Below are 12845 nucleotides of genomic sequence, written 5' to 3'. Positions count from 1 at the left end.
CATATATTGCTCATTTCTTTATAACTCATTATCTTATACTTTTCATTAATAGGAGCATTTGATGGGTAATGGAGAAAAAGTACAAAATGAAAATTAAAGGAGCTCTGAAGTAATATGTGTATTTCTCTGTGGTAAAAGAGTTTTACTGGAAATAATCTGAATGCTATTCAAGAAAGGCAAAAATATCTACGAAAGAAACAATACACATGGTAAACATCTTCCTCATCTTTGGTTTAGCCTTCTTGACCAAAATCTTCTGTAAACTTCTTTAATTTCAACAAGTCGTGTTCATTGACTGTGGGTTTTGTGCTAGAGAGTGACCGCAACATATCCGACATGCAAACAACTGGCTCCAAAAGTTTATTCCCGGGGACATCCATCCATGTCATTTCAATGGCACCAGTGTCACCCAGAGAGCAGGGCGTTAGCAGATCATCTACGAGGTTGTTAGGATCAGCTCGGGACGGTCCACGAACCTTTTTAAAATGAGTAGCTGACAGTACTTTTCTTACAGGCTGCATAAGTGCATCCCGTACAATGATACTTATATCTGCCCCTGAATACCCGTCAGTTTTCTTCCCATGTTCTCGGAAATGTGTTTCTGTTAGACTGTCCTGAGTGGTCCCCAAGTGCAGTTTAAACATTGGTGCTGGGGCATGGGCTTCAGGCAAAGGAATATAAATTCATTTCTCAAATCTTCGCCTAATGGCAGAATCCAGAACCCAGGGTATATTTGTGGCTCCCAGAACCAAAATTGCATCATTGTCCACACCAACCCCTTGCGTTTGAACTAGGAACTCTGTCTTAATTCTACGTGCAGTTTCACTTTCATTTTCACTTCTTGAACCATACAAAGAATCAGTTTCATCAATGAAGATAATAGAGGGCTTGTTCTCTCTGGCAAGTTGGAATAAATTCTTAACTAATTTTTCACTTTCACCTAGCCACTTTGAAACAAGATCAGAGGAAGATATTGAAAAAAAATGTTGAGTTGTTTGCTTCTGTTGCTACAGCTTTGGCTAAATAGGAGTTTCCTGTTCCAGGAGGCCCAAATAATAGGATTCCCCTCCAAGGTGTTCTCTTGCCTGTAAAAAGATGAGGAAATTTAATAGGCAGAATCACAGCCTCTTTAAGTGCTTCTTTGGCTCCTTGAAGATGAGCAACATCACTCCACTTCCCATTTGGTGGTTCTATAACAATGGCACCTTGAAGTTGATTCTGTAGTTTCTTTTTTTCAGGATCCTCAGATTCTCCTTCCCCATCACTGTCATTCCCTTTCCGATCTGCTGGACTCAGCTGTCCCTCCTTCACCAGCTTCTGTGGTTTCTCTTTCTTTTTCAGGTACTCCTTTAGTTTTTCTGCTCTGTCAAGATATTCTTTACACTTTGCCCTGATACTTTGCTTGGCTTTATCACCCTGTGTTTCATATTTACTACATGGAGAAAATACTGCACAGCATTTTGGTAGAGTAGAAGGGCTTCTTCATAGTTCCCAGCTTTGTCTTCTTGGGCTGCTTTGCTAGCAAGATCTATTGCTTTCTGGAGGTTGGTCGAAGTGGATGCCATGGCAGAGATCCGAGGCGGCTAGAGGGGGAATGAGGGCCGAGGACAGCCAACAGCAGCGACGTCGAATCGCGCCGGGTGTAACAGTCGCCAAACTGGGGAGGTTGGTGGCTCTCAGACCTCAACAGACGGCCTCCCTTCCGGAACTTATCCTAAAACAACACGGCTCTACTCCCGACCCTCCTCACAAAACTTCCGCAATCCCGAGCCCCTCTGGGCTCTCCCTTCTCTTTCTTACTGCAAAGAACTTGTCAATTCACGATGGCACAGAGGAGAGAATAACAAGGGAACTGTATAGTAATGTCACTCATCCAGAGAGAACAACTTTAATTTTCCCTTACAGTTGCAAGAACACAAAGAGCAGAGGAGGGAGCAGTCAGTCCAATTGGAGCTGGGAGCGTTTGTGGAAAGGTGTGTCAAATGGACCTGTGCCTCCCTCAGAGAACATTCTTGCCCCTTCTTGTTGTGTGCTCCCTCTGTCTCCTGGTTTCTGCATCAGACAGGTGGGCTCAGAATTGTCACTAAGGCCTGGGGTAGAGTGGACTCTAGGCAGCAGGGGCAGCTTGAGAACATTGTCCCCCTAGGGGCTGTGTCAGAGCGTGGAGGCAAGGAAAAATGATCCTTTGTACCAGTTTGGGCCCCTATTTCAGGTCAGTTGGTGTGATTTTTCCAGAGGCATTTACTTTTAGTCTTTTACCAATGTCACAAAATTATATTACCACTCTGATCATTATATTCCCAGACACTTGAAGTGTATGGCTGCGGAGACGTGTTCAGGGGGTGGGCTGTGGGCGTGGCCTGGGTGGCAGTGCGGGCTTCTCCTCCCAGGCCAAGTGGTCACTGGTGCGCAGGCTTGGAACAGGGGCGTGGCCAGGTCTGGAGAGAACGTGGGGGCAGGCCCAACGTCCTAGAGGGGGCGGGCCCGGAATCCGAGGGGCGGGGCTGAGGATTCCCAGGGCGGGGCGAGGGGCAGGGAGCAGGGGGATAGCTGGCAGTGCCTTGGGAGATGGAGCCCACTGCAAGCCTTCCCTGTTCTGGAAGTGGAGCAGGCCTCCTGCTGCCCCTCTCCCTGCCCCTCACTCATCACCCCTTGTGTATTCCAGAGCCATCCCTCGCCTCTGGACGCCACTTCAGTGAGGTTCTCTGAACACATTTTCCTCTTCTTCATGCATCTCTTAGCTAGATTATTGGCTTCCTGCCCCCAGATGTGATTGTTTTGCAACATCAATAGGAAAGCCCCGTATGTTAGCAAACATGATCCAAAGCAGCATATCCGAAGCATAATGCACCATGAGCAGTTAATGTAAAGAGAGTTAAATGTTAAGAAATCTCTCAACTTGCTATATTAAGATACCAAAAGAGCATAATCATAGATCATAGATGTTGAAAATATAAAAATAACAGGGGTTTTATTATTTTGCTAAAGGCATCTGCTTTTAGTGTTTTACCACCACCACAAAATCAAGTTGCCCCTCTGATCATTACATTACTTTCTCCAACATTATATTCACATACACACACATAATACACCATTTAATTAGGGCAGTCAGTTTTAATAAGACTCACTTCAGTTTCTTTCATAAATCCTGTGTTTTTATGATACAATGCTATGGGTCAACCCCCCTGGAAGCTCACAACAGCTCGGCTTAAAGAGTATGTGTCTTCTGTTGTTCCAATTTAAAATATGTGGTTGAATAATGGGTGTATAGTTAGGATTTTAAGTAGCACTCGATTTTTATATCTATATACACATGCTATATATATCATAAATTGGAACATTTAAGGGAAGCTTAATTTCACTGTTTTTATTGGTTTGATTTGTTTTTAAGAGATAGGGGTCTTGCTCTATGACCCGGGCTGGAGTGCAGTGGCACAATCATAGCTCACTGCAGCCTCGAATTCCTGGGCTCAAGTGACCCTCCCACCTCATCTTCCTGAATAGCTGGGACTACAGGAGTTGACCACCACACTCAGCTACTTTCAGTTTTTTTGTACAGATGGGGTGTCGGTGTGTTGACCAGGCTAGTCTAGAACTCCCGGCCTCAAGAGCTCCTCCCGCCTTGGCCTCCCAAAGTGCTGGGATTACAGGCATGAGCCACTGTGCCCAGCCCTGCTTTTTTGAATAAATAAAATGATTAAGTAATCATGAAGGATTTATTTATTAAGACTTTGATCTTTTTATCTCCCAAATCTGCTCTTCCTCTGTGTCCCCCATCTTGGTACACAGAAATTCTTTCCTTCCCTTGCTGTCATCCTTGAATCCTGTTTCTTTCATGCCCCACATTAATTCCATCAGCAAGTATTCAGCTCTACCTTCAACATACAACCAGAATCTGATCACTTCCTTGCACCTCCACTGTTATGACTCTTGTCCAAACCACCTTCACAGTTCTGGATTATTCGAATAGCCTCCTAACTAGTCTGTCTCATTCCTTCCTTGCTCTAAAATGGTCAGTTCTTGTATATGTATATCTTTTTCTGAACATATTTCTGTTGGGAAAAGAACTTGGAATTACAATTGTTGTGTCACAGAGGATGCTTATGTTTAGCTTTAGTAGATAGTGCCAAACAGGTTCCCTATTTGGTTGGACCAATTTACCAGCCGTGCAACTTCATAGCAACAGCAATGAAAGAAGTTGTATGAGGAGAGAAAACACAGCCCCAGTGCATTCATTTGTCCTCACCCCTTTCATCTGGGACATGCCTTCTCCATGCCATCTGAATGACACAGTAGCATCTAGAAATCGGGGAAAAGGAAACAATGGGAACAAAACAAGAAACAGCAAGGGGAAAGGAAAACGAAACCAAGCAAAGAGACAGAGCAGATGGGGTCTCATGGGCCAAAATGGACAGGGCTGCCTCTGGTAGGATGTGAGTTCCATTGCGCAGTTCAGGGAGAGCAGGGCCTGGTAAACCACCATGTATATTCTTTCCTCCCGCTCAACCCTGTCTACTCATGACGCCTTTATACGACAGAGTTATCATGAGCGTGGACAGGCAACACAGATTTGCCAGGGACCAAGAATCCAGAAAATGGCAACAGGCAGCCTGGCAGATGTGTTGGAGAGGGCACAGACCCACCTCCACGTCTTGCTGCCCTGAGGGGGGGCTTGTGGACTGCTTGTATGAACATGGGCTTCAGGACTTTTCTCTGCCCTCCTGGAAAACTCTGAGTCACTGCCCAGCTGCCAGCAATGCAGGACCCTAGAGTGCTGGGGTCCAGAGCCATTGGTCATGTGTGTCAGAGTCACATAGCAACTCAGTATTTGCCAGGGTAGCTTTGGAAAAAACAAAAACAAAACCAAAAAAAGTCCTGTCTGGCCTGACTTTGAACTCTGGTTGTTGTATGGCTCAGGGGCCCCTGTGTTTTTCAGGCTCCCAGGAAATTTAGGCTCCTAGCGTTCTAGACATGGTTTTAAAGAGAACAAGAGTGAAAGCCTCAAAGCCTTCTTGAATAGGCTCAGATCTCCCACGGTGTCTCCTGTATCACATTTTATAGATCAAAAGAAATCACAGGCCAGCCCAGATTTATGGGGATGGAGAAACAAACTCCACCTCTTGAAGGAAGGAGTGGCAAGGTCACAGTGCAAAGGACCTTGCATCCAGGGATGGGAGGAATTGCTGTGGCCTTTGTTGTTGTCAATCTACCACTGTCCGCTGTCCGTATATGAAATTGAGCCAATACTCAGAGCAGGAACTCATAAAGGGGCAGGAGCCAATATCTAGGAGGAAAGTCTATATTTGAGAGAGGAGCTTTATCCAATTTAATGTCCACTGATGTGAACATCAGTTGGTACAGAGTTATTGTTTTCTTTTGGGGGTGTCCTTTCACTCTAATTTTTCATATATCCAGAGATCTTTCACTGATTCCTTCTCATCTGGAGCAATTTTTGCTTCTTATTTTTGGATTTTCTTTTGATTAGGTAATGGCATGCCCACTTTAATCTCTGAGACAGTGGGTGGTGCTTGTGGTGAGAATCAACCACACCCTGTATGATTGAGTCAGTAAATGCTGTAAAGGCCTGTGCAAATTGACCTCCCTCTCAGTAGGTGGCCCTTACCGGAAGGAACAAGCTGTAATGTTGTTATTAGGTCCTGTGACCAGCTCTAGTCTCTTCAGAGAAGCACTTGATTTCCCCAGGTGGTAGGTGGGGCCCTGGAACTTCAGGGGAGTCCTCATTCTCTGCCATAGCAGAGGTGGGTGGGGGAGTGTGGCTGGGCAGGCTGGGTTGGGTGAGCTTGCCCTCATGCTCCACAAAACCTGGCAAGGTATCTGTTTTAGCTGGAGTCCAAGGTCTGCTTGGAGCCTTTAGGCAAAGCCACCAGGAAGGGTCTGTCCTGGCCTCACCCAATCACAAATCTCTCCTCCTTGCCCCTGAGCAATGTGATTGAGACCTGGGAGTATGGGATCTGGTCTGTGGGCCTGTCCCCAGGTCCTCGAAGATCCATCCCTGACCATGCCAGGGAGAAGCGTACTGGTCCCAAGTTGCCCACAGGGTGCCCACGTAGGTTTGATGTCCCTCCACTTCGGGACGTGCACTACAGTGATGGAGTTGCCGGGCAAGTGGCACCAGGGAGGGCCAGCGGGCAGGGACCTCACAGTCTGAGCACCCCTCAGTCTGCTGCAGAACCTCTAGAGAAAAGGTCTGAGTCCCATTCTCTGCGGAAGCCTCGGAGAGGTGGCTGTATTATCTCCCTTAGCAACTGCAGGTAGTGAAACTGCCCTTCAATGTGGGGTACGAGGCAAGAACTATGGTAAAGGCCTAGCTAAATATAATGATAATAATTAGTTGCTGTCCCTCTGTTTGCTCCTCTATAATTGCTGCTCCAGAGCCATGCAGCTGGTGGTCATAAAGATTCTTAACTTTTTCCATAGACAACATCACCTTTTCCAAACCTGAATGTAGTTTTACAGATATCTTCCAGGCCCTGCATTGCAGTGTATTAACTGACCGACTCAGACCCGTGGCCCATACGAAGAAAGTAACTCAACTGAAATTGTGACCGCAGGGGCTGAAACAACACAAGAAGATGATTTCTACATCCCTATGATTTTACCCCGACTAAGGAACCTAATTGCCTAATGCCTTGCCCACCAAACTATTCTTGAAAAACCTGTCTCCCAAATTCTTGGGGAGGCGAATTTGAGATTTCTCCCATCTCCCCACTTAACGCTATCTAGAAGAAAGACTCTTTCTCTGCCATAAAACCAGCTGACTCAGCATATTGGCTTCTTCTGGGGCAGCGGGCAGACGAACCTGTTTGGGCAGCAACAGTAGGGGAGCGGAAGGGGTCTCTGGAAAGGTTTGAGCCCCTCTCTCTGTGGAAGGCCTGGTGTGGTGGTTGCACCAACAGAGAGGGGAAACAGTTCCTGCGAGCCCTGGCTCAATTGTCTCTCAGCAGCCACCAGTCGGGCAGGGGAAGGGGAGGAAAAGAGTCTGAGTAAAAGAAAGCCAGCACTTTGGTCATCTCTGTCCCTGTCTGCAGAAGGCGCCCACCCAGAATGTCCAGACTCTGGGGTCACGCAGGTCCCCTGGGCCCCACCAGCCCCCTGTGGTTCCCGCAGTCTGGCCTGGAGTTGGGAAATGCTTATGTGGGAACCAGTGAGATGAAAACTGGGGGACTGAGGCCCCCTGGGAAGGATTAAGGTGCATAGTGGGTGAAAGGGCAATATGGCACCTGCTGTCTGTGCTCAGGTATGCGGTGACGAGAAGTGATCCGAAGGTGCCAGACACCTGGTGCTTCACCCTCATGCAGCTCCCAGTTCACTGGTGGTAGCAGCTTTTGGGCTTGTGAGGGCAGAAGAGCTCTCCAGCAACTTGGGAGCCCACTGACTGCCAGAGATGTGAGGGAGGAAGAAATAAGCCGCTCCACTCACCCTTCTCACTGGGCACAGGAATTCTAACCATGCTACAAGAGCCCACCCACATTCTGCCTGATAAGGCCAAACCAATGAGTGAACAGGTCCCTTGTGAATTCCTCAGGGGAAGATATTTCTTGTGATGTCCCAATGAAAGCTACTATTCCAGTACCTGCGTGTGTACTTACAGAATCGCCAGATGTATACTACTATGTACTCATTTAATTATATCAGAATAAGCTAGTGCGGTGCCAGTGTGAGTCTCTTTTCTGTTGCTTATAACAGAGCCCCTGAAGCTGGGTAATTTAGAAAGAAAAGAAATTTATTTCTTGTAGTTATGGAGACTGGGAAATCCAAGGTGGAAGTCCAAGGGGCCACATGTGTTGAGAGTCCTTTTGCTGGTAGGTACTCTCAGCAGACTCCCAAGGCTGCACAGAGGACAACGCGTTGAGGGCACTGAGCATGCTATGTGCTGGCGCAGGCTCTCGTTTACTTAGTGTGAAGCCACCAGTTCCCCTTCCCTAGGAACCCATTAATCTGTGAATGGATGGACCCACTCATGAGTGCAGGGCCTCAAGATCCAATCAGAACTTAAATATTCCCTCAAGACTGCCACTTTCGGGGTTAAATTTCAACGTGAGTCTTGGAGGAGACAAATATCCCAACCATGACAGTGCCCAGAGGGAAACTGGTAGTAAACTTGGGAGATGAGATGCATGCATGAAGAATTAGTATCAGACTTAACATATTGATTAACACAGAGACATTAGCACAGATAAAAGTGACAAAGTTGAGATGCAAACCATTGGCAAAGCGGACAGTGTGTTGTAGGAGGTGGGTTATGTGTTATGAATGTTAAGGCTAAAGGAATTAGAAACAGGAGACTAATGTGGACTGGAATTGCACACAACAGCTCAAGGAAGGAGATTAGATTTGACCAGAGACATTCAGCAAATGTTACAATAACAATCATAGCTAACTTTACAGGAAAGTTTAATATGCTGCAGGATTTATTCCAGTTCCTTAATGTGATGACAGTCCAATAACATAGTTCTCATTGGTATCTGCTGCGATGTCAATGTTGGTGTACCCCCACAATTTATGTGATGGAAGTTAGTCCCCAGGGTGAAGGTATTAAGAGGTAGGGCCTTTGGGGGTGATTAGGTCATGAGGACTCTGCCCTCATGAATGGGACTAGTGCCCTCCCTTACAAAAGAGGCTTGTGGGAGCCTTCTGTCTCCTTACAATATGTGAGGACACATAGAGGCTGACATCAAGAAGGAACAGGCCCCCATTAGACACCAAACTTGCGGGTGCCTTGCTCTTGGACTTCCCAGCCTCCAGATCTGTGACGAATGCATTTCTGTCTTTTCTGAATTACCCAGTGTAAGATGTTTTTTAAAGCAGCCTGAACAGACTTAGAGACTCTACCATCTTTTTTCTGACAAGGAAACAGAGAAGCAAAACAACCCTGAAGGATAAACAGGTGGTAGGAGGAAGAGCTGTGAGATGGATCCAAGCAGCCTACGTTGAACCCATATACTAAACCACTCTCTATCATGCATGGTGGATAAGAAGTAATAGATAATTTTTTCAGGACAGCCTATGGACATCAGATGAAGTATGAATGGGACCAGAGTGACCTGTGAGCATAGACTGTGGAGACATAGGTGCAGTGAGAGATAGCACCTGGGCGGTGGCCTGGCATCAAGAGAGTCCAGCCATGTTTCCAGCTGCAGAGTGCAGCCAGAGGGACAAGCCTCAGCAACAGGTGAGCAATGACGTGGGAAGTCCTGGGCGTGGGATGCACCCCAACGGCCTGGTTCTTCCTTCTCTTCTCGTCCCATGCTGCTTAAGGTCCCAGATTCATACCTTCAGTCATTGCTGGACAAAGTGTAGAACAACTCCCTGCCCCTCTGGATCTTTTCAGAGTCTTATCCCGAAACACCACGTCTGGAAAAACTCACTAATAAACGTTCTCTGAGCTTGTAAAGGAACAGTGAGACTTCAGAGGATACATTACCCATCAGGGAAAATGGTTCTCTCCTTTTTTATGAAAAAAGAGCAGATATAGATATTGTATATATTTATGGGGTAAAATGTGATGTTTTGATGTATGTACACATTGTAGAATTCTTAAATCAAGCTAATCGAAATATCCTTTACTTCACATACCGTTTTTGGGTGGCAGATCTCAAAAACTAATTGTCTCTGTCTCTCGCTGCAATTCCGTACCCTTTGACCGACATCTCCTCATTCCTCCCACTCCACCAACCTCCAGTCACTTCCGAACAATGGTTTAGGAAGCTAAGAAACCAGAGACAGACAGCTGGATCATTGCACCCTGGTACCTGGCAATACACAATACTCCAGCTATCTGTGTGTATTGTCTTAGCTTCCTAAAGCCTAGTACGGAAGTGATTTTAACCAATCAGATTCTGCTGTTTCTTCAAACTTGTGCTTGGAGGACAATGAGTCCGTCTTCCCCAGCTAGTGCTGGCTGTGATAGTCCAGGCTGGGTAGGGCAACATGATGAACTATCGCATATGCACGCAGTGCAGCTTCCCCTTTTTTCACTCAAAATAATCTTTTCTGTAGATGGGACGGTTATATCTTTAGAGTGCCACTGCCCGTGGTGCTCTCTAAGTAACTCATAGTCCAACTAACATAACCCAGTGATTGTGTGGTTCACCTTCCACCCTGGGCGCAGATGAGTTCAAAATTAAAATGTAGTCAGCCCTTGGTGAGGCTTGGAATTTTCTGTTCATACTGAGTCACATATTGAGAGCAGCTCAGCAGATGGCCTCTTGAAAAGGAGCAGGGTCCAGTCCTACCTCCAGTACTCATGAAGCCAGTGACCTTTGCAGATGAGATCTGAAACCTCTTTGTCATTCGTCCTACAACAGAAGAAATCAGTCTTCTTGTGTTTGTGCATGGAAACATGAAGTCAGTCATGTCGTCAGAGAAGAGACAGCTTATGCCTGAAACTTGAAGGGTGGGACAAAACATTCAGAGAGAGAATGACAGGGAAAAGTATGAAATCCAGAAGAAGGTGGTGGAGAGTTGTTTGCATTCAGTGCTGGGATTCATCCTGGGAGGTTGCTATGATTTACCTTGCTGATGGCTTCCCCTGGCCTTAACACGATTATGGCAACCTCAACTGCATTGATAAAATCCCAAGGACAAACCTTGGATCCCTCACACCTTCCCCAGCCCACTGCTTTCATATCCCAAGGATCATATAATTCTTCTTCCTCCCAGCCTCTATATTTCCTCATGTCCGCACTTAAAAGCAAAGAACGACTGCCTTCTACCTGTCAGGGCAAGGAGTAAAGCAGAGAAGGCTTCCTGGAGGAGAGTGCAATGGAGGAGGGCCTGGACAAACTGAGGGAGTAAGATTTCCAAAATCAGAAATGCCAGGAAACAGGGGATATGGTATGTACAAAGGCCTGAGTAGTAGAACTGGATCTGGAGAGATGAGCACAGTTATATAAGCTACAGTATCAGAAAGGCCTGAGTTATCACCTGGGCCCTTAGGTATTGGTTGAGTTTTCACTTGCAAACCTGGAGCGCGAGGTCGGGTTCCCTGTCAGTCATTTCAGACCCTCCAATGACGTTATTTGTAGGCGGGGCCTTAGACTGGATGTGTAGGAATCCGTACCACGTGACTAGACATACCGTTAAAATCTGGATTGTACTGTGCGGCTTCCGTGGACAGTTTCCCTAGGATATGTGGGAAAATGGCGGCACCGCATTCCGGGACCAGAAAATGTAAGTTTACTTGGTTTTAATTGTTAATTACTGAGTTTTGTAGAGATTTTGATCGCACGGGGTTTATGATGTGTTGCGACATCTTTAACGGATGTGTCCCATGGGCTAATGGAAGCTCCCTAGTCACGTCGGGCCCAGTGTCGTGCTTGAGGGAACAACGGGACGAGTCTTTCGGATCATTTCGTTTGTTTAAATGTTGATCATGGACACCCCTCCTGCGTCTCGATCCTGAGGTTTTGTGGCGTTTTGAAGTTAAAAATGAGGAAACGCTGATGTGATCGACGAGCCGCTGTCGGTCCACTCCCTAACCGTGGCCGTTGGCCGCCGGGCCCCTGAGTTGGCCTTTATTTTTTACCGTCGTCGGGTAATATTCTCACCACTTATTTCCTTAAAGTTTTACTTTGTCCCCGTTCGCCAGTGGGTTTTCGTATTTCTGTTCCTTCAGAGGTGAAAAGGAGGGAAGTTACCCCCTGAGGGGGGTTATGACAGCCGACCGCAGTTAGCTGCCTTCGCGGACAGTTTTGTGTTTCCTTTAACATGATTTTATGTTTAATGTAATTCGTTTTGGTTCAGGTTCAGTATCGGTCTTCTTCATGTGTTGTGTTCACAAGGAAAAAGAAAGCTTTTGGTAATTTCTACGTGAAATGAGGCAATGGACTTCCAGCTTGTTCACTAACCCCGGGGAATCACCTGGCCGTGGTCCTTGAACTCTGTTCTGCGCTTTGTATAAGGCACTTGTATGTTTAATATCACTGTATTCAACCAAAAGGGCCCCTTAGAATGCTCGGTGGTGTTTACACGTTAAGGATATGGAAAATAGCAGTCGGGTTGGCAAGAGCTTGTACCTTTAAGACCCTGAAGGGAACGAAGCCCCCAGGGATCCTATTAATTGTTTTAGTTTCTGGTATACTGACTAGGGGGTTTTTCATGACATTGCAGTGTTTGAATTTGCTTCAATTTGAATTGGCTTTGTTTCATAAATATTTTTCAGGCCAAGGTATTTTCAGTGTGTATATTCTGAAGTGATTCATCTGGCTGAGCACTTGACGTATTGAATCACGTGACATGGCTGCCATCGGCCGCTTTTTTGCAGCCAAGATTGGGCCCAGTTTGGCATTTAGTTTTACCTGTTCCTCCTCGCGTCGCATTCAATAAACTTTTGGTCCTAGGGCTCTTCATAAGGGGCTTTAAAAGGTTTTGTGTTTACAGAGAGGAAATTACTGTCCGACTGATTGCATTTTGTTTTCTATCGTAATTTCTTCTATGACATAACTAAAAATATTCTAGTGTTGTTCTCTCTCTCTAAATGTACTTTATGTTTTATTTCTTGTACCCTCTCTCAGCTGATCCATAAATGTACTTTAAAGAAAATGTTTTGGGACATTTATCGGGGTCGGGCAGATGGGAGGGGGGAGGAAGGGACGGGTATATACGCACATAGTGAGTGCGATGCGCACCGTCTGGGGGATGGACAGGCTTCGATTTCTGAGTCGGGGGGGTGGAGGGGTCAAGGGCAAGGTAACGTAAACATTTGTACCCTGATAATATGCAGAAAAAAATAAAAAAAAAAAGAAAATGTTTTGGGACAGGGTTGATTGGTAAATGCAGAACTTCTTCGGTGGGCCTCCTGCTTGATATTTTAGGACAGGGAA

At 46.2% G+C, this 12845-nt stretch overlaps 1 pseudogene; it reads right to left on the bottom strand.

Moving 5' to 3' along the window:
- Positions 1-233: 233 nt before the first annotated feature.
- LOC105818727 lies at positions 234-1565 on the bottom strand (annotated as a pseudogene).
- Between the last annotated feature and the right edge of the window lie 11280 nt (positions 1566-12845).

This window comes from Propithecus coquereli, unplaced genomic scaffold, assembly GCF_000956105.1.
Source record: "Propithecus coquereli isolate 6110/MARCELLA unplaced genomic scaffold, Pcoq_1.0 Scaffold4497, whole genome shotgun sequence".
Classification (NCBI taxonomy): domain Eukaryota; kingdom Metazoa; phylum Chordata; class Mammalia; order Primates; family Indriidae; genus Propithecus; species Propithecus coquereli.
This window is presented reverse-complemented; position numbering and strand designations above follow the sequence as displayed.